At 39.7% G+C, this 25,865-nt stretch overlaps 1 long non-coding RNA gene across 9 annotated transcripts in view; it reads left to right on the top strand.

Annotated features, from left to right (window-relative positions):
* The window catches only part of LOC120099851 (uncharacterized), a 178,459-nt gene that overhangs the window by 57,012 nt on the left and 95,582 nt on the right, over positions 1-25,865 (top strand). For 3 of the 9 annotated variants that reach the window (XR_015647106.1, XR_015647105.1, XR_015647100.1), the window contains 2 exons: positions 6,877-7,028; positions 7,886-8,050. The exons of 5 other annotated variants lie outside the window; for them this stretch is intronic. This is a non-coding gene — a long non-coding RNA (uncharacterized LOC120099851). Of the gene's footprint in view, positions 1-6,876; positions 7,029-7,885; positions 8,051-10,415; positions 10,471-25,865 lie in introns of all 9 variants that reach the window. One more of the 9 variants, XR_015647104.1, reaches the window with a different exon arrangement.

Here is a 25,865-nt window from a genome sequence, read left to right on the forward strand (position 1 = left end):
GAGAGGGGCTTGGAGAAAGGAGGTGGAGTGAAATGGATGCCATGTATTGGATGAGTTTTAGTTCTCAAAATGACCAAGGGATATTACATACCTTTGAGGGAGATTCATAGGCTACTGATATGACCATGTGACCATGAGGTGCCCGTTTGTGGAACCATTGGAAGAAAACCACCAAATACCACAACTTCCTGGCTATAGTCATAAAATAAGTTATTTGAAGATTGCAGTAACTGAGCACTTGTGCCATAAACTAATCATTGTATTATGACAGAGACACATTTCAATGGGACAAGTGCAGTGTGCACAAGGCACCAGGAGCACATTAAGAACTTTCTGGATGGCATTTTAAAAGTATGAGACCCAATTAGAGATGAAGCTGACATTGAGAATGGCAGCATTCTTGATTGAGTGTGGAGATTCAAGATTTATCCTGCCCACCTGACCTATTGTACTTAATCTTTTGATACAGTTTTCAAAATGGTTCCTCATGCATTATTAATTCATTTGTTTCTTATTGAAATCCTTTGAGCTAAGAAGAACAATCGTGACTGTCCCTTGTTGCAGATTTGTCATTCCATAGTGCTTTGCTCATAGGCCTAATGTGACATCTCCATTTTATCCTGATTTTCTTTTTTTTTATTGTTCTTCCATACCCTTCTATCCTTCATTCCTTCTCATGCCCTGCCCTTCTCATGTCTTCTTACCTGCATCCTTCTTTGATCAAGGTGATCTCTTTATTACATGCTGAGCTCCTGAAAGATAGAAATGTGCATTTCCTGTTTCTCTTTGATTATTGAAAAGCAACAAACATGTGCCTTTAGTTGGACACAGAGGTCCTGCTCATGACTTGAACTTTCTACCTTCACTTAAGTGGAAACTGAATAAAACATGGAACCTAGTGTCCAAGAAAGTTTAAACAAATACAGTCTAAATATACTGTGGAAAACTCATGAGCGATGACCTCAGAATGAATAAAAATAGAGAAAATGAATCAGCGAGGCCAAAATTACAAAACAGTTTGAATGTAAAAACAATATGGATGGAAACGTGCCATCTAACTGCTAGTCTCAGGAAAGGCAAAGAAAATACGGAAATAGCTGGCAAGTCGAAACAAACATTTTCAAAGGATTTCCAAAATAAGACAACAAAATGGCATCAGAGTAAGTAAAACCCATTTTATAAACTTGGTTTTTTTGAAGGCCATTACGGAAATACTGTATACTCCCTGACGCACAACATGGAAGGCCTGGATGAACCATAGCATCAGCTTTCTGTCAAAAACCAGAAAGCCCAAGTATAACAGTAATTAGGAAGACAAATAAGGCACTGTCACACAGCTACCACTAAAAGTGACTCAAGCTTTAGAGGATAAACTCTATAGAATGGTTATTTATGAAATTGCTTTGTAGAATACCTAAAGACATAAAAAGAGCAGGGCACGTTAAACTCATTATATGAGTTTACTGTAAACTTGCCACAAAAATAATATTGTTAAAGCCTCATTCAGCATAGGTAGAGGAGATAGAAGGAGGATGAAGTAGGAAAGAGGGGGGGAGAGAGAGAGAGAGAGAGAGAGAGAGAGAGAGAGAGAGAGAGAGAGAGAGAGAACGAGAACCAGTGAGTGCAGAATAAATCCCCGTAATTTCAAAATAAGAACATATCAAACCAAAGCATTTGTATATATATAAACAGGTTAAAATATGAGCAAACACAGTCCAGGAATAATTCATAGAGATCCTGAACAAATAGAATGTGTTTCTCAAATGTCCCAATGATGTAATACCAAGAGATCTGTTGTTATGATCTACAAACATTATCATTAAAGGGAGACCTCTCTACTAGTAAGAATAATATTTATAATTCTTTGGTTAGCCACATTGTTTAAACTCTTTACCAGTAAGGTCTTTTAATTTTGTAAATTTTCGCAGTAGATTAAATTCCATTCATTCTTGTGCTTTCCCGGTGAAAATTTGAGACAGATGTTAAATGATGCAGCCAAGTGATATATGCAGTGTCCTGACCCCCAAACACGCTCTGCAGCACTGTATCATGGCACCAGAATATAAGTGACAGTTATGCTTTAAATGAAAGGCAGTCAAACAACAAAACATCAGCTAAGACAAAAGGATGTCTCAACCTTAAGCAGTGGGTAGTGCATATGATATATCAAAGTGGAATATTAGAATGATGGCTATCAAAACTCACAAAGTGAGTGGTGAAACTTACAGTTTATCTCTGTGTCAGAGATGCTGATTAATATGATAGCAAGTGAAAACCTAAGAAAGATAAGCACTAAAATTAAAATACAAATGAATCACAATTTAGGAAAACCACGATTGTTTGCCAAATTTTTTAAAGACAGAAAGGAGAATACGAGAGCCCTATGGTTCATAGGGTGATGGAAATACAAGGTCTACACTGCAAAACATCACACTTTCTTAACGCAAATAGGAAATTTGCAAAGCATACTGACAACCAAGAAGGCCATTCAGAATAATAACACAGCGTTTCTCAGAACAGCACCACTTAAAGAGAAAGCTGCCTGTGTGAAGAAAGAAGAAAGTTCATTTTTACCAGACAGTGATAAAGAATACCTAGTAATGTGTCATGTAGAAAGTGTGCCTATAAACTGAATAACTCAATACCACAAAAATGTAAGTCTTTCCAAATATTTATATAAATTGATTGCAAGTTCAACCAACATTGCCAACGGATTATTGAGGGTACAAGGCAAGTTGATTCTAAAGTAAAAACTGCACATAAATATAGTCAACAATTTTAAAAGAAAAAAAATACTTAGTGGAATTTTATTTTACTGTATGGAAGAACATAGTCCATACCTATAAATAAGATTCACTGGTAACTTAGAATTAATAGATATTAAGTTAGAAGATGACAAATACTGAAAAAACACCTATTTGCATATGATAATTTATCCTTGAACGTTAGTGGGAGAAGGAAACACAAGGAAGGCATTTTGAGTTGGTTGTTTAAGTCAAACTTATTATAGAGCATAGACAAACAGGTTAGGTGTAGCAGACAGTAGCCATAAGTAAAAGTCAGGGTGCTTTTTATAGCCTTCAACTGCATATGGCTGGATCATAAAGTTGTACAGAAGGATGGGCGAGGGAAGCCACTGAAGAAAAGAGTGAGGAACAGTCTGGTAGAATCCAGAACATATGAAGAGCTGCTCCAAGTCCCTAACAATATATAATAACCATCTAATAGTTATTACACGAAAATGAAATAATGGATTTCTCGTTTTTGTTAATTATATAATTCCTATGTGCATTCTATTTCGTAACTGGTCAAAACAGTCAGAATAACAAGGTGCTAAATCTCGTTGTACTTTTCTTAATTCCTTTCTCTCACTTTCTCTTGGATTTCATTTGCTCCACACCCATACATTTCCAGGAAATACAGACTCTCTAGAATTTTGTGCCTCCCCCTCTGATTGTCTCAACATAAATTTACATCTACTTTTATACACAAGTTCTGTTTTATGTACAAAATGCAAGTATGGCTTGCTTTAACCTTGCCCTTCACATGTCTTAGACATCTTTTCTAACCTGCATTTGTCAGGGAAGCTTAGAATTCTCTAGTGCAGACATATCAAGGCTTAGGAATCAGTTGCCCGTTGCACAGTCTTAAGACAACTACTGTATTTCACTTATGAAAAAAACTATCTAGAAAACTCCACATACATTTTTGTGGCATTTGCGTCACAGTTGTTGAGGACACCTTTTTTTTTTCAGTTACCTAGTTTACATTTGATAATACCAAACTTTTCAATGGTTACCAACCCCACACTCATCCTTGGCAGTGTCAATCAATATTGTACAAATTATTTCAGTTAGGAAAGCAATAATTGATAATGATTTTCCTAATTGCTTTGTGTGGTATGCAGTGTTTCAGACAGTTATTGTCTGTTTTCCTCTGAAATCTTTGTTAACTTTTTGTCCATTTCTCTATGGGTTACCTTATCAACTTGTAAGAGCCCTTTGCATATCAAAATCTTAGTGCTATGCCCTCAATAACTATAAATATTTTCTCACAGTACATTTTCGAGCACAATGAGGATTTCATCGGAGGATTCAGAAAGCTTATTTCATGCATAAAGTTATATGGCTTCTTAATCCAGTAGTTAATTATGCAGTTTAATTCTAATCAGTTTAGGTTTAAAAAAAAAGTCTTAGCTGGGTAGTGGAAGTGCAGGCTTTTAATCCCAGTGCTCAGTAGACAGAGGCAGACAGATCTCTGGATTTCAGTCCAGTCTGGTCTACTGAGTAAGTTTTAGGACACCCAGGCCTACAGAGACCGCTCTTGGAAAATACAACAACAGATGAACAAGCAGAAACATATATATATATATATATATATATGTTTAACATATATAGATAGTCATATCTAAATTGCAGTATAAGAGATAGGCAAAGTGAAATCAGCATGAAGATGGAGATAAAAGAATTTATTATTGATTAAGCATATTACATGATACAAGGACGAAATGACAACGCAGTTGGTCCTACCCAAAATATCACCTATCTTCATTTTTGCTAAAAATTTCTTTCACTAAAATTGTGTGTGCTTAATGTGCATATGTGTGTATGTGTATGTATGTATGAATTATGTATGTATGTATGTATGTATGTATTCATGCATGTATGTATGTGTAAAGGAAGAAAGGGAGCACAGAGCTTGGGGAGGGATAGTGACAGGGGAATTTAAAGTGTGTTATCCAGTGTTAATGATTTCTAGAGAGGACGACTATCCCAGGGCTTGTGCATGTTTCTTAACACTCAAAGGTGACATTTTAAAAGGTGTAAGGACAGTATGAGCCTGTCAAGGACATTAAATAGCTTGGCCATCCCAAGAGTGCTAAAGAAGATGCATTTTACACCAGTGGAAGGGGAAGCCTTTGGTCCTGCTAAGACTGAACCTCCAGTGAACAGTGAATGTGATAGTTGGGGGGAGGGCGGTAATGGGCAGAGGATGGGGAGGGGAACACCATAAAGAAGGGGAGGGGGAGGGGTTAGGGGGATGTTGGCCCAGAAACCAGGAAAGGGAATAACATTCGAAATGTAAATAAGAAATATTCAAGTTAATAAAAAAAAGACTTCCAAAAAAAAAAAAAGATACATCTTCATGTGCTACCCTCCTTTGCTCTTCACATGCCTCTACAGGTAGTGGCTTGTCCTAGAAAACACTACTAGATTCACTGATATCAAATCATGAGCAGCAGTGTATTAGAATGTATTTGAATTTGATTAGCTCTTTATAAAAATCAAAGACACAAATACTCTAGTCTCAATGAATTGCCTGACAGAAACAAGAGGTAAGTTCTTAATTTGGTAAATACAGCTCATAGAATGGCATATGACACTTTGAAGAATCAAATTTGGAGATGGAACGGATTGCAAAAAGACAGAGTTTGTAAGTTCCACCTGCTAGGTTTCACCTCCCAAACCATCTCCCATCTCCCAATAGCCCTTAACACACAATCCTTCGGGAGACATTTTAGATACAAATTATTGAATAATTTCAGTTTTCCAAGAAGAGTATTCTTCTTGGTTTGGTCTTAAATATCACCGTGAGGCATTCTTAAAGGACTGATCATTGGCTCACAGATCCATTTGGAGATAGTAGAACCACTAAGAGGTCAATGCGAGGGGAGGAGAAACTGGAACATTAAGGTGCATGCCCATGCAGAAGATACGTTATAGAACTGCCAAGCTTGAACGCTTATTCCAAGAAGGATCCTCCCAAACATCTGAAAGTCCAAAGGATGCAATGTATAGTTTTTTTTTTCTAGGTGACTAAAATGAAATGAAGCCATTGGCTATCCTCTGAGGGTAAAAGACCCAGGGACATGTGGAGTGATTAGGAAATTCTTATCCAACAGCATACATTAAAAATGGAGAAAAAATTAGAAAGAACTGGAGGGATGGATCAGTGGTAGCAAACGTTTTTCTCCTTAGATTCTCATAACTGGACTGAAAATACAAACACAAAAACTCACACATGTACATATGTACATGCACATATGTATATATATATGTATATACACATAAATATAAATCATATTATTGTATCTATCCATTTGTGTGTATGCATTTATTAACCAATTCATAGAAGTACTTAAAAGGAAATCTTTAAAAATATAAAAACTCACCCACAATTAGAGATTAAAGTTAGCCAATTCTTTCTTCCAAAAAATATTAGAGCAAAAATTAATTTAATAAAATGCTACCCAAATCTCCATTATTTTATGATTCGTATGCAAACCTAGTCTCAAAAAGAACAGCTGAGAAGACAAAACTGACTTGACTCCCTCCATTATGATACCTGGCATGCACTACTGTATAGACCCCCAATAGAACCAGTGGATCTGCCTTGACTAGCTGCATGGGCTAGGTAGAGCCATAGTGCTGCCTGACCCTGTACAGGGGAGGAGGGGAAAAGGAATTCATGAGCACAGTGCAAAGTGGAGTCTTGACTCTTAAGTCCAGTTTATTCAGAGGGAGCTCATAGCACAGATTTGCATAATCTGTAAGCTGCCATTGTCAAACAACTAGGTTCCCAGATGTTGCAAGATATTAGTGCATGATAAGAAACAATCTAGTTAAATCGGGCTATACAATATACCCATTTGGGATTTCATCTCGGAGTTACATATAAAATCAACATCACCAAAATGTCAGCTCATAGAAAAGTGGATAACCGTAATAATAGACTCACAATGCCAATGATAAGATCACCAGCAGGAATTAGTGGCATGTGATGTACAAGCCTGCACCTCCAGTACTTGGGATGCAGAAGTGGAAAAATCAGAAGTTTGTGACCAGCCTGGACTACATGAAACCCTGTTTTAAACAGCAGGTTTAGAGGAGGAGGAATGAGACGGTTCATTGGGTAAAGGCACTTGCCACCAAGCCTGACCATCTACATGGGATCCCTGAGACCCAAACAACTGTAAGAGAAAACTGATGCTGGAACATTATCCTCTAACCTGCACAGACCATGCCTTGGTATGTATGACCCAGCCACGGCCCTCTACTTTCTCCCACTCCCCTTTATATACACAATAAAATAGATGAATGTAATTTTAAACTAAATATCAACAGCACAAGGCCTGTTAACTATATGTGTGCTTGCTCTTAATCTGATGCTAGATACCTGTCTCACTGCATCTGACAGACACCAGATATTATCTCCTTTTACATAGGAGGTAACTAGCTAACAGAGACAGATTAAGTAGCTTGCTGACAAATGGCCAATGTGGGTGAACCCAAATGTGACTGGCTCCAATCTCTCTCTCTCTCTCTCTCTCTCTCTCTCTCTCTCTCTCTCTCTCTCTCGTAAACACCAGGCAATTCTCTCTCTCAATTACAACCTCAGGAAGAAGTTCCGAGATTTGCGAAAACCTTTGGCATTTCATATTGAATGATTAAAAAATATGGTTTCTTCAAATAACAGGGCCAGTCCTTAATCAGTATTTGGACCATGCGATCAAGCCTATGGCCAAGATGGTAATATCTACTTGACAACCCAGAATGAAAGTGATATTCCTTTTAAGATGAAATCTTGTATTTAAAAAAAAAGAAAGAAAAAAAATGAAAGAAACAAAGGAAAGAAATCCTGCCCAAAATTATGTTTAATTTAAATCTTGAAAAACAGCTTACCCAAAAATGACTTTTGCAAGTCACGGACAGTATTTCAATCTGTCAGTTGTATTGACCTTCACAAGCCTGAAATATATTGCACTCGACTTGGGCAGCTTCTGAGAATGATATTAAAGCTAGTAATATTTTAAGTCTTATTTTATATCCACATCAGCCATGTGCATAGGGTTCCTGGAAACACTGATCCTCTGGCTCATTCTTAGGTCTGTACCAATGGTTCTCGTTAATTGGATGCTACTAAGATTAAGTCAAGGAATCACAGTGAAGATGCTGCGTTTCCTCAAAGGAGATGTGAAGGGTCAGACATAAGACAGTTTCCTTGCTAACTCCACGCTGAGACGCAGCCGGCATTTCGATGCTTTATGTAGGTGAGTTTCAGGCCTAACACTCACTTTCATTAGAGTTCATAGGCACAAGTTGAATTAGAAACAACTTGCTTTCATTAAATCTTGCATCATTGAATATAACTCTTCTGTGGTCTATTTATCCTATTTTCAACTTGCAGTCTTTAATAACCCCATAATAGAAATTAAGCCTTAGTGTGTGATAACATTTCCTATCGTGGCTGATGCCAAACACAATTCTTCATCACTCATTCTGCCTGTTCCCCTTCATAGTCAGTCATTCTTTACTAACACTGGGGCTAATCAGTTGATGACATAATAATATGCTACTTCAGATGATATGATATTGAGATAACCTTGGGAAGTACTAAAACATTTGGTATATGAAATTAGCATCTCCTTAAAAATTGGGAAATTATAACTATTAATATTTCAGTATTCTTAACTATATGTCTTTATTTCAAAGTGCTTTGAAATCTCAAATAAAATAATCTATTCTTTGGCTAGCAAAATGGGTCTGTAAATAACTTGCTGCCAAGCTTGATGGTCAGGGTACAGTCCCCAGGAGCCAGGTGGTATGAGAAACCACCAATTCTGACAAGGTGTCCTGTGGCCACACACACACACACACACACACACACACACACACACACACACACACACGGGGGAGTGGAGCGCAAGCATGGACCCCCCTTTGCTCATATGTAGCAGATGCGTAGCTTGGTCTCTTCATGCGTGTCACCCATCAACTAGAGTCTGGGCTGTCCCTGACTCTGCTGTCTGCCTGTGGACCCTGTCCCCTAACTGGTCTGCCTTGTTGGGCTTCAGTAGGGGAGGATGCACCTAGCATTGTGGTGACTTGATGTTCTGGAGTAAGGGGTGATACCCAGAGCAGGGTTCTCCCTTCTTAGAGGTGAAAAGGAGGGGAAATGGGGGAAGATATGCCTGAGGGGGTACTGGGAGGAGGGGGAACTAATATTGGGATTTATAAATAAATAAAAATAAATAAAATTTTTTTAAAAAGTATCTTCTGGATGAGGCTTGAATATTTGTGTCAGAAGTTAACTGCCACGAAAAAAATGGCCAAAATAGACTAAAAGAATTGTGTTTGTTTGATATAGTTTAGATTATTTCTAAGAGGTAGGAAAAATAACAAAGAAGACAAAACAGAATAGTATAGAGCAAAACCTTGAAGCTGGCAAATGGCTTAGAGAACTTATCAGTGCTGAGACCTAAGCAGAAGAAATATCTAGAAGAGCTGACAACACCAAGTACCTCAGTTACAAGATAAAAATCTTAATAAGGAAGGAGGGTTTAGATCAGGGCAGGGCATGGTGGTCCATGCCTATAATCCAGCCTATAAAAGTCTAAGGCAGGAGAGAGCCAAGCCCCAGGCCAGCTTAGACTATACAGAAGGTGCAGAAGGAAGAGAAGGGCAAGAAAGATGAGATATGAGGGCTGAAGTTATCTCGAGGTTAGAGCTGCATATTGTGTTTTGAAGCTGTAAGGCATCTGTCCATGACTCTCCAAATTAGAATACAGAGAAATTGGTTTTGGGAGGAGTTAAAACAGAAGGCATTAGAGTTATAGCCATAGATGATATTGATATACTATGATACACAAAGGTTGTCTTTCAGTGAGAAGCAAGACACTAGAAGCAAGGCTTGTATCTCCAGAAGATTCTGTGTTATAGAGTTTATCATAAATTAGTGTAAATAAATAATACTGAGCTTGTTCACAAAATGGCTAGAGTGGACCTGTAGAGATGAGAAGACTCTTTTTACAGTTCCTGGGCACCCAAATACCTTTTCCATCCTTTTAAAAATATTCTTGAAAGATGAGTTTGTTTTGATTTGTTTGTTAGAATCAAAACAAAGAGTGAGAAACAACCAAACCAAACCAAACCAGCCAACCAAACCAACAAACCTAATCCTGGAAAGAAAGCCTACTGAGAAAAGAAATATTTTTCAATGTTTTATGAACATTGCCATTCACCTCCTCGGGAGAAGAGACAAGACAGCACAGGATGCTATAATGATAAATACGAATAGAAAGAAATAGAGAAGGAGAAAGGAAGGAAGGAGGGAGAAGGGGACGAAGAAGAAAAGGAAGAGAAGGGAGGAAAAGGAAAGGGGAAAGGAGGATAGGGAAAGAGAAGGGGAGGGGAGAGGAGGGAAGGGAAAGGAGGGCAGAACATGCAAAATTATAAATTAGCAAAAAGAAAGAAAGAAAAGCCCATTGGTATGCAGTTGTTGAAATTAATTCAAGAAAATGGACTGAATATAAGGATCTACATTGCTGTATTTAATAAAAGCTTTTTAAATTCTCTCTCTCTCTCTCTCTCTCTCTCTCTCTCTCTCTCTCTCTCTCTCTCCATCTCTCTCTTCAGTTTCCTTTACTAGAAAGCTCAACATTCAACAGAAGGCATATTAGAGAAAGAACAGGTAATTGAAGCAGTACCAAATCCAGAAGCCTACATGTAAATTTAGATTATCCTCCAGCAAAAATGAGAAAAGTCTACAAAATACAGAAGAGGTTGTACCCTGGAGTTTGACTGCAGGGACTCCCAGTTAATTTCTTTAAAATACAGGAACACTGTGACACCACAAACTTTTTGAACATTTTCAGAATGAGCCAGTCAAAGAGGGGATCCTGAGAAAGGGCAGACTTATCTGAGAAAGACAAGAGTTGTTAAGGGAGAGCCCAGAATGTCGCTCTGCCCTGGAGTCAAGGGTAATTAATGCAGTGGAGGAAGATAAAAAGACTCTGGGAAGATGTTCCTCCAAATTCTTAATTCGATAACCAAGGGCTAGCAATGGCTCAGCAGTTAAGATTTTGCACTGCTCTTCCAGAGACCTTTAATATGGTTTCTAGCCCCCATATCAAACATCTCACAAACACCTACATCTCTAGTTTCAGGGGATCTGATACTTCAACTTCTGTAGGGCCCTGCCCTCATTTGATGCTATTTCCACACACAAACTCAGGCTTGTAATTGGAGATAAATCTTTAAAACTATTCACATACCAGCAAAGACCATACAAGTCTAGGTTCCAAGATTAGAGGGAAGTTTGGTAACTAGAGAGGTAAGTGTGAAAGAAGAAAATATGTCAACACAGTTACCAACGCCTGAGCACCAGAAAACACCAAAGCAATAACAAGTTTGTCCCCTAAACCAGATCTCAGCAGGATTTATTTGTAATGATACAAACTACTCGTTAACTTAACACGAATGACAACAGAATCTCCTTGAGAAACTAAGAGATTGGAGAAAGTGAGGAACAGGATTAGTGAAAAGAGTCAAACACCCATTTCCTCTAGGAGAAAGTCAATAAATTAACTTGTAACACTAAATAATACTGAGGAGGAAGAGAATGGAAGGTAGTTTGTTTAAAAGGCTGGGCAACTTGAAAAGCCACAAGGGAAATTCAAGAAGGAGTTACACTTAGAGGGGAAAACCAAGAGAGGACTAACCAGGGACGGAATACCTTCTTATCTTGGAAGTAACTCCTGAAACCAGAGGTGGTGTAATCATACCATATATGAGATGAGATTATGTAAATGAATTTATTTAGTAGGCTAAAGTTGACAATCTTATTAATCTGCAGCGTCAGCAAAGTTCGAGTCACTCAGAATTTTTAATAAGTTCTGCCCTCATTCTATCAAGAATTAAACACATATGTTTTTTGTTGTTGTTGTCGTTGCAATCAATTAAGATAACTCCCCCTCTCAATTATCAAAAACCATACATTGAATATTGTATACAGTCTTAGCGATCTGGGCACCTTAGCAGTTCTGTAGGAGAGAAAGTGGGGTATAACCAAGGATCCAGGGTCACCAAAACAGAATCTTCCCTCTGCAATAGCACCATCATTTTGTGAATGAAATTCATAACTGGGAATATTTCGACACAAATCTGTTTTCATTTAAATCAATGTTAGAATGCTCGATTCTGTTACATTTCTGTCTAATTCTATAAAACGATAAATATTCAAGAGCATCCATTTATAAACTAAATTCAAGAGGCTGGGCATTCATTGACTGCTCTTTGAGGAAGGATTTCTGAGATGACGGATGTAGTCAATTTGTCTGTCTCTGACACCTGCTCATGAATGAAGTCTTAAGATGCTTAGGAATCTTTGAAAATGACATTTATATTTTAATTCACTATATTTTCATAATTTTTAGCTAAGTAGTATGTTCGAGTTTCAAATCACAGGCTTGGTGACATTTATTAAGCGTGCAGTACCTCTTTGATTCAGGTATAGGTAGGCAGACAGTAAGGGGGCTGGGAAGGAATACAAAGTGGGCAGGCCTATATTCTGAGAAGAGTGTTTCATGAATATTCTCAAGATACCTTATTTGTTATTTTAAATTCATTTCCCTCCGAATTCGTGGTCACCAAACACTGTATTTGTGTTCTCAGACCTCTGTGGATCATTTATTTTCTAATGACAATACTCACAGTCATGTGTCCGACCATGAAAATGGACTCAGACCATATTATGTTCGTTAAGAATATGTACTAGGATAGCCAACTGGAGAGGCTAGAAGATTCTTCTTTATTTCTCCATCAACGCAGAGAATGAACCATATAGTCAAGTGTGTCAAATTCCAAATTAGCTTGGATTCAACATGAAGTTTAACAGTTGATGGACTAGCATCTTCGTCTTTACAAACCTTTTATCGTGAACTGCGTGGTCTGTGTGCTCTAGGGCTTAGCAAAGCAGATTGCCGCTTTTAAACCAAATTCTTCTGAAGATCCCTTTCGAGAATAAATGAAGGGATATAAACAAAAGACTTTCTCTGTCCAGTCACTGTAAGGAGAGGCTCTGTTAAAATAAAGATTATTTTGAGGTTTCAGCTTCCTGGAAACTATTATTTTGAAGCAAATATAATATTTAGGATTTAGATACTAGAGACTCTTGTTGGGGTACAGTGTTGCAAATGTGTGAATATCTCTGCAATTCAAAGGGTTGAAGAGAAACTTCCCCTGCAAAGCGGGTGGTTCAAGCCACTGCACACTTACCTAAGTGAGGCCTTCCCTGATAATCTGAACGGAGACTGGTTCTGCTCCCTGTCCAACACTTCACATTTTAATTAGGAGATTTTACTATTGTTCGAAAACTTATTAGACCCAGCCAATGTCCAGTCGTCTCACACAAGCGTTCCCACGGAATGCAAAGTAATAATCTTTAAAATAAAAAGTGGTGTTTTGTCTTGGCTTGCGCAAAGGAATGTGGTCTGGAGTTCAACGCATATACATTGTGCATTTTATTTTGGGAGGGAAATATGCCCATATCCTTGACATTCAATAATTACTGGATTAAATAATTAAATTAGTTTTGAAAATGCACAGTTAGCTTTTTTTTTTTTAGTGCATTATTTGTAAGAGTTGTTTTGGCTTTTTTTTTTTTCCAGTCAAAGCCATTTTGTTAAAAATTGCTTTCTGAGCAGACTTTAGAATATTAGCCAAAATCTAGTTCTGGCCTTGCAATTTGAATATTAGCAGTGAGTTTTACAGCTGTTCCGTTTAGAGACAGGCGTTACAACTCCCACATTTCAGCAGTCATTTCTTCCCTCCTCGGCTGGCCCTGGCCCTTAGCAAGTTTGCGTGGTGACACTGTGAATGTGCTCCGCGCAGAGTTATATGGCATCATTTGGAGAAACATTGCGTTAATAACCAGAGTTCAAGGGCAAAGGATATAAACGGAGCAAATTACAAGTCCGACCAGATATATAGCTTTTGCTAAAAGGGACATGGGCTGCTACTTTATTTACTGGGCACCGGTGTGCTTGTGGAAGGTGCCGGAACACAGGAAGACATTTTTAAATGACCAGCTTCATAGCTTAAGAAAACAACACGCATTTTCAGAGTAGAGGGCGAGCCGGTGCGAGCATGAACGATTCTGGCTTTCCTAATAAGAGCGTACGATCTGTGTAACGCACCTTAAGTTTCTGGGGGTAATTTCACAGATGAGAATATCATTTTATGGGCCACCCTGGAGAGAAAGCAAAGGCTTGCTGGAAATCTAAGTTCAGTAGATAATTCCTGCCTGCAACTCAGCCCAGTTTTGTTGTGATTTCCTGCGTCGCTGATTGTGACCACTTTAACTATAGCTTCCACTTTAGTTCAAAATTAACAGCTTGAAAGAATGATTTGTGAAAGTGCTGTGTTCTACTTTATCTGTAAATGTCAGAGCCACCTTTGGGACTAAATGAGAACGGAACCAGAAATTAAGCAGAAAGAAATATCAAATAAGAAGAACAATTGGGTGTAAGCACATTCATTAAAAAGCAGAGAAATTGAATATTATATAATATTTTCCATCGGCTATGTTACTAGATATTGTTACTAAGAGCCTCTGTAACACTAAGCATGAATATGCACTTTGTCAATTTTGCCTCAATAAAGCAAAAAAGTAGCATATAATAATTTTCTTTCCCTGGAGTAGGATGTGTGTGTGTGTGTGTGTGTGTGTCTGTGTCTCTGTGTGTGTGTGTGTGTGTGTGTGTGTGTGTGTGTAAAATCAGAACACATGGCTCATTCATTAAATCCATAATTTAAGACATTTTTTTAAATGTTCCTTACTGGATTGTTCACTGACATCTAAAAGGAGCCAGAGACTCAGAGACCGGGTAGGAAAACAGCTGAGCAAGTTATATATACAAGCTATGAAAGACGATGCAGCTACCGAAATCCATTGATGCAGTACTTTGTAATAACATTAAGATAATGTGCTATGAAAAGCCCCAATGTTCAGTTGTTTTATTTAATACATATAGAAGCATGATTTGATTGCGTTTACTTTTCTCTGGGTTCTGTATGAACCCAATTGGGTAGAATGAATAGGTGTCTTTAACTTTTTCTGCTTCCTAGAAAAACGTATTAAAATGTGATATTTTTTTTAAAAAAATGATTTTAAAAAATGCATGCATTGACACTTCAGCCTCTCGGTTTAGACTCATTATTTAACATGCACCTTGGCAGTAAGTTTCAAACCCAGCTCTCACTTCCCTAGTGGGGGCAGTGTTGAGGACAGAAGGAAAAGGGTTATTTTAAGGTACCCTCAGAAAAACCACAATCTCTCTACATGGTGGGGGGGGGATCTAGTTCTTCCTGAACTCTCAGAGGTGAAAGAACCATCTTACTACTGGGCTCGCTTTTCCTTGACATGAAATGTATTCCTTTTAGCAGCCTGGCTGCCTGGGAGAAATATTTGCCTTGAATGGGCCTGTCCTTCAGTTGCCAAACAAGAGACCAGGTGATACAATGACTTGCTAGCAGGCCCATTTCAGTGGCTGATACCGACATGTATTCTGTTATCCATCTATCTGTCTCAACCCCTAATGACTTTGAAAGGACTCTTTACTCTGAATGGGCTAAAACCATGGGCTTCCCGCTTTTAACCAGGACGATCAAAACATGCTCAAATGGCTTGTGACTTTTAAGCACGTAAATGATGAAAATGTTATACTTCCTAACACGCAGAATATTTATTCTTTGTCCACCTCTGCCTCTGTGAAGTCTTAGTGGCTTTGAATAGCAAGTGATCTTACGGCTGTCACCTTGCATAGAATATTGGAAACGTCCTCCTACTTTCTCGACTTTAAGCAGTTTTCTGTGGTTTTAACATTGCCCGAGTATGAGGCTGAAGAACAAGTGTCTATGTCTGATACCACGGTGTGTCTCATATTCGGACCAGGAATCATTATCACTAAGACCTAGTAAGAGTTTTGAAGTGTCTGCAGTTTGAGTACAGCGGCTGCTTTTGCTGGCGAGCTGATTTGTCAAGCAGCCCGAAATCCCGAAATGGTGCAGGGCTCTGCTGCCTCTGCTTTCTGATCCGGGAGGTTTTCCTTTCTCCCACCAAGATATAATAGAAACTAACCTTCAAAATCTAAACATCCCAGGGCCCAGTCCTTTTGTGCAGGCTTCTCTCCCTCCCTGCTCCGGCGCCTCACTGTGCTGTGAGTGTGATCCTATTTACATGCTCAGGTTCCCCGCTGGTGGGACCCGGGCGGGCAGACAGACCATCCATCATCCATCCTCCTCCCCGCTGAGCACTGCATCCATCGCAGATCCCATGGCCGGTGGGGCAGCACCTGCGAGACAGCCTGCAGCTTCCCTCTGCTCTCCTTGCCATGCCTCACAGGCTGGTGGTGCCCTTGTGAGCCACTGCGTTCTCCAAGGCCAAAACCAGAAAGGTAGGCTCCAGTGATCAGCTTGCATTTGTGCTGAATCCCAAGGTGTAGACGGTGAGGAGGTGAGAAAAGGGAAATATGTTTGCTTTGCATGGGTCCCTTGAAAACCCTTACAAGAGTCATTCTCTAAAACACTGGAGGTTATGATGTTTCCCTTTGGAAGGAAAGAGTAACTAAGAAGAGTTTGGGGATTATGTATGTACGCCTCTGGCCTGTTGCTTTCTGGCACTGGTCGGAGAGAAATTGCAAGCCTAGTTTGAATCTGGATGGCCCTTGTACCTTTAAAGCAACATTGTTCCAAGAACAACACCCAACACAATTCTTGAGCTGAGCCAGTGTATAAAGTGCTTGCTGTGCAAGCAAGACCTGAGGTTGACACCAATGTTGACTTTCCATGTCTCTCTCTCCCTCTCTCCCTCCCTCTGTCTCTTTCTCTTACACACACACACACACACACACACACACACACACACACACACACACACACACACACACACAGCCAGTCCACCATAGCCCAAAATTAGGAAACCATTCTGTCTGATCCAGCAGCTATCACAAATAGCAACTTAAGGTTTCAAGGACCAAATCCCAGGTTGTAACAAGTCAAGTTAAGAAATGAGTGCAAAGCTCTGGAAAATGTTAGTCTTAGAAAAGGAACGCTCTTAAGGAAGGATCATCAAGGACAATGTCCACTACTGTAGGCATCACCTCAGCCTTCTACCCTTGCCATGCTTCTGAATAAATCATCAAAGGGGAGAGGCATGAGGATTTTAGTTTGGCCACGCTTTTGGTACTTGGGCCAATGTGGCTAAAAGGGACCAGAAAGCTTTGCTGCTGTAGAAAGAGAGCTGCTGTACTGGGGAAGTTGAAGGGTCCTTCTGGAGAAGTGTCATCTTCTGATTGTGTGGATTGCAAGTTTAATGTCACTGCTGATTTCTACGGCTGCTTTAAAGAACTACCTGATAAGGTTTGTCTGTGGTGTGGCCAGGATAGAAGTACTTGGGAAACTTACCAGGAACAGGAATATTTATATCAATGGGATTCCTGGAATAGGACTCCACCCCGTGTCCTGGGATTCTCAGCCTTCCACAGTCAAGATAAGACACATGAGCAAATCACTCATGTGCCTCACTGATAACTCGAAAGAAGTTTTTTTTTAATGTTCATATTGATGAAGTTGTTTATAGCATTATTTGGAATAATTCTTTCAAGTGGGTGAAAGGAAAAGTCACAGATAAAAATCTGAAATACCTTACCCAGAGTTAGAGCTTACGCTGCTGGAATCATTACTGTTGTCCCAATTATTTCAATTGTGTGTGTGTGTGTGTGTGTGTGTGTGTGTGTGTGTGTGTGTGTGTGTGTGTGTTTGGGGTTGGGGGTAAATCTCTCTGAGTGTGACCTATGTCTGGCAGGGTCTGCTGTGCATTCTGTATGAGCAGAGCATTCTTCAGGTTGACCCAAGTGGAACTGGAACTTCTCTTTCCTCGGCTCTCTCTACCATCCATGGCCAGTAGAGGCTCCTTTCTAAGTTGTGCCGTACATTTTTCCATGGGAGATAGATGGTCAGTTCTTGGATTAGACACCTTGACCTTTTATGTGTGTTGGTCATTGATCTTGATCAAGACTGGATAGGAAGCTCTTGACTCAGCTGCCGACACGCCACAGGGAAATTCAATTCCTGTGTCCTCGAAGCCTGGGCTCAATTAGGACCCCTCGTTATTATTTTACTCTTATGAAGGAAAGCTGAAGGCCTGCTCTCCTGCTCTGGTTTTTAGTTACAGTAATCAATTTTTCCGTATAACTGGCTGTAATTGTTGGCATGGAAATTGAGCTTTCATGGCGCACTGACATAGTGTGTACCTGGGAAGGCTCTTCTCCATATCTTGCCGACAGATGGGTAATAATACCATACATTAATACCTCCACATTGGTTTATGTGTGTTTGACCACAGTGCAGGCATAATTATTTTTGCCCAGTAAAAGCTATTAGAGATCTATTTGGTAGGTTTTACGATCAATAGCTCCTGTGATATTTGTGTAGCAGCCACAGAATAATCAATGGAAGGTCGTATAAAGTAAATTACCACCCTCCCATAATGATTCTTCTTCTCTTTTTTCTGGATGAGAATTGGGTTTTATTATTGCATCAAGAGTCCCTCACAACGCATGCTCTGTCCGTCAGGGAAAGAGAGATATAAACGTTGGGAGCGTGTTTTGAGCATAGTATTAATATCCATTACTTGAATTTATGTTATTGGATTATTGAATTAGTGGATTCGCACTGGAATTCCTTCAGAACCCTTTCTTATGTACTCAGTGACACAGTTAATAACAGTCAGGAGCATCAGATACCTTTGCCACATGGTGGAGAGAGTCACTTTGCAAAAGTCAATCTCAGTAGCTGTCTCTTTAAAGCAAATTGAGAGTTGGCTAAATGTGTTATATTGACACTGTGACGCGGAGCTGCTCTCTGCAAGGCTTTTGGAGAACTAAGCAGAAGATGAAGTAAGGAAGACGGAATACTACAAATGCCCATCTATGAATAGATCCAGGTGAAACGTGGAGAGGAGGGGGTAGTCTTGCACACATGTGTCCAAGTACCTGCCCCCCACATCCCACTAGAGATACCTAACCTGGATTTCGTTCTTGCACTTTGAGTCTCCGTGATGGCTTGTGCCTGAGAAAAGATTGCAATTTGCCAACCAGAGGCATGCAATCCCCCAGCTGTCTTAAAGGGACCCATTTTCAAAGTCGAGCCTTTCCTTTCGTGGGTGCAATCAGTTGTGCACTGAAAAACTGCAGCCACAGTTGGATAACTGCAGGCACAACAGGCCACGGGAGGCCTCTTTGCTCCAAATTTTGTACCTGCAACTAATCGCGCTTACAGCAAATGGAAGTGCAGAGGAGCCTTTTTAAAGAATTTGGGCCAGTAAATTCTCCATGGAGGAAACAAGCAAGAAAGGAGACAATTACTCACCTTCTTAAAGACAAAGGCATATAAAGATGCTTCTCCTGACATCTCTGATCCACTCTCTAGCTTGCTCTGCTGGCTAAGCCGGAGGGAATACAGTTCTGTAATCTTTTGCAACATAACCTGGGACTTGATTACAGTTTACAAGTGTGCAGGAAATGATGTACTTAAAAAAAAATACTCCCAATGATGGGAATGGAGACCGTCAGCACTGACGAACAAGTGAAGTGCTTCAGATGACATGGGAACAGGGGCTTTCTTTTGCAAGAAATTGTGGGATTACTTTTAACTCAGTTGTTTTGTTTTGTTTTGTTTTACAGCAAAAATATGACAGTAGATTCTTTAGACCTCTGAACCCCAATCAAGAGTCACAACAGGGGAATCCCTCATATTTATGCGTGTATATACACATGTGCACATGCATATTTATTTGTACGCATATACATTCATTTACACAAATTATACATCTATAGATAAAAAGCCATGTGTCGGTATACATATTTTACATGCATGTACATACGTTAATATTTTCTGTAAGTCTAAGAGGAAATCAGCTTTCCTTTTTAAAGGATGCATAAATGTGACCTCTGTCATCCCCAGTTCTAAAAGTCTAGACGTCTGCCTGTGGGAGCTTGTGACCCTGCGGTCTTACAGGGACCCTCTTCTGCCCTCTCCTCTCTTCAGTGTGGTGATAGGGAAATGAAGATGGAAACCAAGACCTTGCTTCCTTCTCTTTGCACACAACAAAGCTTGGTCTCATCTTCTGAAATTTAGGAATCAAATACAAAATGACATTGACATCCTGACTTAGTGTTCTTATGGAAATACCTCAAAGGAGCTTGTGTCCTAGATGGCTTCGACCACTGCATAGGAGATGGCAAAAGGTCTTTCTTGTTCTTAAAGGTTCTAGGAATTCCTGGTGAGTGTCACAGAAGCACACGAAAAGCAAAGAAAGCTAGACAAGCATATAGAGGAGCAAAAACACAGAAAAGAGTCCACAGAAAGTGGTTCATACATATACAATCTATGCATCTATGCGGGGAGGGTGCCAGGAATGCACAATGGCAAAAGACAGGCTCTTCAACAAATGGTGTTGGGAAAACTGCAAACCCACAATCAGAGAATTTCCCCTTACACCATCCACACAACCCAAACTGGACTGAGAATGGATTATAGACTTGAAGGAAAACCCTGAAACTGTGAGGCTTCTAGAAGCAGAGTGGGAACAGGGGCACGACATCGGCCTGGGTGTGTGTATTTGGAAAGGAGCCCAGAATCCCAGACAACAAAGGCAAAAAGAGACAAGTGATATTACGTGAACATGAAAACGCTTCTGCAGAGCAAAGCAACCAGAGGAAAAAAGGAGAAAATATTTATAAACCATATGGCAGATCAGACATGAATTTCAAAAATATGGAAGAACTTTTAGAACTCAACAGCAAACAACTGACAATGAAATTTTCAAGTGGGCTTAGAGCTGCAGTAGACATTGCTACAGGATCTGCACACAGTGGTTCCTGTCTATAATCCTGGTGCTTGGGAGACTGAACTTAAAACTCTAAGGTAATCTACTCTGTATAGTGAGATCTTCTGTCCAAGGAGGAGGAGAAAGAAGCATCACACAAGTGGCCAAGAAGTAAGTGATACAAGGTCCATTGTCACTAATCATCACCAAAATACCTACAATAGGGAATGAGAAAGGTGACTCAGCAGTTAAAAATACTGATTGCTCTTTCAGGGGAAGGAGTTTGGGTCCCAGTATCCACATTGTGGGGCTCACACCCACCTGAAACACCCTATCCAGGGCCTCCAATGCCCTTCTATAGCTTCCATAATCACCGGCAAACATGTGCATACACACACACACACACACACACACACACACACACACACACACACAGAGAGAGAGAGAGAGAGAGAGAGAGAGAGAGAGAGAGATTTTAACTATAAATGATAAAATCATTAATTTTAAAGAATTACAATGAGGTATCACTTCACATATGGCTGAAGACATATCCTTTCCTCCATAACCACAAATTGACAAGGATGGCAAAAATATGGTGAAACCAGAAAAACTCCAGCCTACTGTTGGTAGGGTAAGGATGTTTGGCTATTGTGAGAGACAGGCTAATTTAACCTAAATGAAAACCAGTGCTATTACTGACACCAGTGCAAGCTCAATGCTGTCTGTTGAATTTTATATTAATGCTGAGAGGCCATAATCAATCTTTCATGTTTTTCTAGGGGATAAAATAGCCAAATTTCAAAATATGTTTTAAACTTATGTTACGATAAAGAGACATTCAAAAAGCATAAATCAAAGATCCCAGACCCTTTCTCATCTTATTTGATTTTAATCTAGGCTACATTAGCTGGAGATCCTAGTCTCCTTTGCAAAATCCTTTCAAGAGAATAAAGTATAATCAGAAATACAAATTAACTCCAATTAAGTCCCCCAAACTCTTGACTTTCTCTCTCTCTCTCTCTCTCTCTCTCTCTCTCTCTCTCTCTCTCTCTCTCTCTCATGTGTGTGTGTGTCTGTGTCTGTGTATCTGTGTGTTTGTATCTGTGTGTCTGTGTATCTGTGTACTTATGTGTGTCTGTATGTCTTTCTCTCTCTCTCTGTTGTGTGTGTGTGTCTGTGTCTGTGTATCTGTGTGCTTATGTGTGTCTATGTGTGTCTGTATGTCTCTCTCTCTCTCTCTCTCTCTCTCTCTGTGTGTGTGTGTGTGTGTGTGTACATTATATTACTTTGATGCACATCTCTGTGTTCATACAGTAGTGGCCAAGGTTGATGCTGGATGTCTTCCTCAATCACTACTTTATCTTTTGAGACACAGCCTTTCACTGGACACGAGCTCATCGTTTGAGCTAGGCTGACCAGACAATGAACGCTAGGCATCTACGCTCCCCTAGTGCTGGGATTACAGATGCATGCCACCGCATTTGCTTCCCTTTGAGCTTTGGAGGTCCAGACTCAGGTGCTCATGATAGTATGTAACAGACATTACTAACTGAGCCATCTCTCATTCCGAACAGCTTATTAGAAGCCATATGTCTGTTCTATAATTCAAACAGGTGAGATACACAGATCCTGCTTGTCACATCTCCTTGTCTTATTTTGTGACACTGTATACCAGTGAAGATATCACTGTCCTTGAAGGATTATGAGAGATTAACTTTCCCATCCATTCATCTAAATTCTGCATTTAGCTTTGGTCCTGCAATAATACAAAGGGAGATGGAGACATGGCGGAAAGTTCAGAGAGGAGAGATTCAAACGACACAAGCAACAGAATTTTGAGACATGTTTAGAAAATTATCCTGCTGAGAGTAAAATAAAAGAGGATGAGACTAAGAAATGACCTATGAGGAAATTGCAGGGCCATTTTCTCCTGAGGTAAAGGTAATAACACTTGAGGGAATGGACTTCATTTAGGAGCAATTTTATATGTACAGAAAAACATTACATTAACCATAAAAGCTAAAAAGAACTTGTAATGAACAACAAAGAGAAGCAATAAAACACCGTTCTTTTGTACCTAAAAAATGCTACATGCAAATGAGACCTTCAATAAATAATCAGGTGTGTCGGGAGCTGATTGATGACGACAATGGTGACAGGTCAGAATTACTTCCTTGGGAGTTTCTGTAACAACCTTGTACCACCCAGCACTTGCCTTACATTACTCTAACATTAAGTTAACTCCTGACCACACTCCTTCTCCACACTGTGCAAGCCGCATCTCCCCACCAATGCTAGCTGATCCTACCTAACACTGATGTCACTTTGTGAATAAAATGGTAAGCCTCAAACAAGCTACACTCTCATTGCAAAACTCTGCCTTCAGCTCTCAGAAATGTCTCTATAATATTCGATACCCAGGAAAATAACTCTAGATTTGGCTGTGCCCTTCTGTCTCTACGTCTACATTTTTCCCATTCTCCAGGTTTGTGTCTCATCTCCCTCAAAAACTTTGGGCACTTGATCGTCTCATCCAGTGTATTTACTGTGTCAGCATGTGAACAAAACAGTAAACAAACTAGTAATAAGCAAGTGCTAATTTTCATAAAGGTGGGGAATCAATCTTAATAGGGATTATTTGATTCTTAGGCTCTTGATTAAAAAACAAACTGTATTTTTAGATCAAATGTGAGTTCTTCCCATTTGTCCAGCTTTCTTCTACTCTCGAATCCAGATGCGGCTTTGTGAATGAATCCAGCATCTTCAGCGACTGCACCTCAGCCTCCCCTCACTTCCTCATATGTGGGTGTCAGTCCAGCTGTGAGGTAGGAAGATCCAAGCTGTTACAGTGGTCCTGAGTTTCTCACCTACTGACCTTATTAAGGATCCGTGCAGCTTAAGCTGCTATGATTTTCACTCCACCATTTTGCTGGCAAACTCTACCCTTACCGATATTTCCACCTGCTCATCTTCATAAAACTCATCTTATTAAAACTATGGTCACCTGTTTGGACTTTTCTCCAGAGATAAGTACTTCAGTCATCTTTTGTGGGGACCTTCCTGTCCCCAGTCTCAGCCTGCTCCAGTTGCTGTCTGCCTTGGATTCACACAAACTGTGCCCTGTTGGCTTATGGGGCTGCCATCTTGCCTGGCCTTTTCCTACCTGACAAAGCAAGACCAATGGACCTGATCTATTCTCTTTCTTGGGAGACACATCTAGACTCATGTGGTGTAGTAGACCCTGTGGTTTCTTCAGTCTTTTTGTTCTAACAGGACTATACTGCAGCTGACAGCTTCATCACTGGCTTAAGCCTAATAATATAGGCAACATATACCATACGCACTCTTGATATCCCCATTCCCCAAACTTGTTCAACCTCGACTTTCTCATTCTAGCCAGTTTTACAATGTGTCATCAACTCTAATTCCACTCCCTAATTTACTCCTCAGAATCCAATTCTCAAAGCTGTTGGGGTTGAGTAAGAATTACACTCATCTATTTCTGTCCATCTTTACTTGTATCCTCTTAGTCCTAAACATAGTAATCTTTTTCCTGCTTCATGAATGCTATGTGATCTGGTTCCTCAATTCCATTCTCTCCTTATTCATTCCCAGATTGACCAAAAGAAATAACGTATTATCTTCGCAAAGGACTAACACTAGCCTCCTTAACAAAATGCCCTGGACAATTGCATTCTCTCTCATGGGCTTTCCTCTCAGATTCTCAGAAAGAACATTAGCTCCCAGCCCTGAATCCTGGAACAAGCCATTTGCTCTCCAGTGTTTTCTTCTCTATGGTTTCCACAGTTGCCTTCACTTTTCATAGCCCTCATGAAGTATCATAGACCCAGATCTTTCCATACTTTAGAGAAATACGCATCTACATATGCATATACCCATCTTCTCTAACACTTCCTGGGGTTTCTTTTTTACCTCACAATTTCTGAGGTAGATTGGGATAATTACTCTGAGGTATTATTTAGTTCCTATACAATCTATCTGATTTAAGTGTATATTCAGTCTGTTTTATTTTAAACAAACATGCCACATTGAGAACCATCAACACAATTCACTCTAAAACATACTCCTCCCCTACCAATTAGAGTCAGTCCCCATTGCTAGCCTGACTCCAAACAACCCAGTAATCTAAATTCGACCCTTTTGAGTTTGCCTTTTTCTTGACACACAAATGGAATTTTATGACATACGGCCCTTTGCAAATGGCTCCTTTCATTTGTCAAAATAGAAAAGATGTTATAAGTAACCTATTTAACAGGAGAATGCTGTAACACATTCCATCTCTCTGAATGTCTCTCCACTCTCCCACTGTAGGAATACCATGCTTTGTATCACGGTTATCACCGGGTGACAGTCATTGAGGCTGTCCTCAGTTGAGAGCTACATATTGTGGTTATAGAACTTAGGACTTTTAACTGGACAATGTTGACCTTATTGATTTTATATCTTTTTCCCAAGCCTGCAAGGTGGAGAACAGAGGCCTCTACCTGCTTTGGCACCAGGGTGTGCCAGAACCTAGAAATTCCTTCTAAGGGGCAAATCCTCCAGATGCAATTGCCAAAAAACAAATGACATTTAACTTCATGCTTCCTTGTAATGCTTCCTTCTAAGGAACATTGGTTAACTGAAATGATTACAGATATTAAAAATGCGACTCTCTACGTTTCGAAAATACCAGCTCTGAGGGTGACCATCTTGCAAATGTGTGTTCATTTTCTCTTTCAATATTTGAGAAATTACTAAGCTGAGGTTGAACATAATAGGTTGTATATCCATTTCTAACTCTGAAAAGTCTCAGAGTCATTCAAATGGCTGAGGTATGGTTATTTAAGATTTATCTGGACTTCTGGGAGAAAACCTTTGAATGATTCTAGAAAGTCCCCTCTCTGTAGGTACATTCAAGCGCTGAAAGTGAAAAAAAAAGAATGAAACTTTAGGAGGTAGTTTCTAAGTCAGCGTGTGTGCATGTGTGCATGTGAACGTGCACATGCGTGTGCATGTGCATGATCCTTTGGTCCTAAAATACTACTTTACGTCTTAGTCAATGTAGTTTTCTTTAATATCTGTTGAGCAAATCGAAGCAAACCTTACTCTTTGAACAAAACTAAGAAAACTTTGCCTCTAGAGAACCACCTTTTGTGACTACGCTGTGAGACTGTTTCATTGAAATAAGAATATTT

Source organism: Rattus norvegicus, chromosome 1 (assembly GCF_021556685.1).
Source record: "Rattus norvegicus strain SHRSP/BbbUtx chromosome 1, alternate assembly SHRSP_T2T, whole genome shotgun sequence".
Taxonomy (NCBI): Eukaryota; Metazoa; Chordata; class Mammalia; order Rodentia; family Muridae; genus Rattus; species Rattus norvegicus.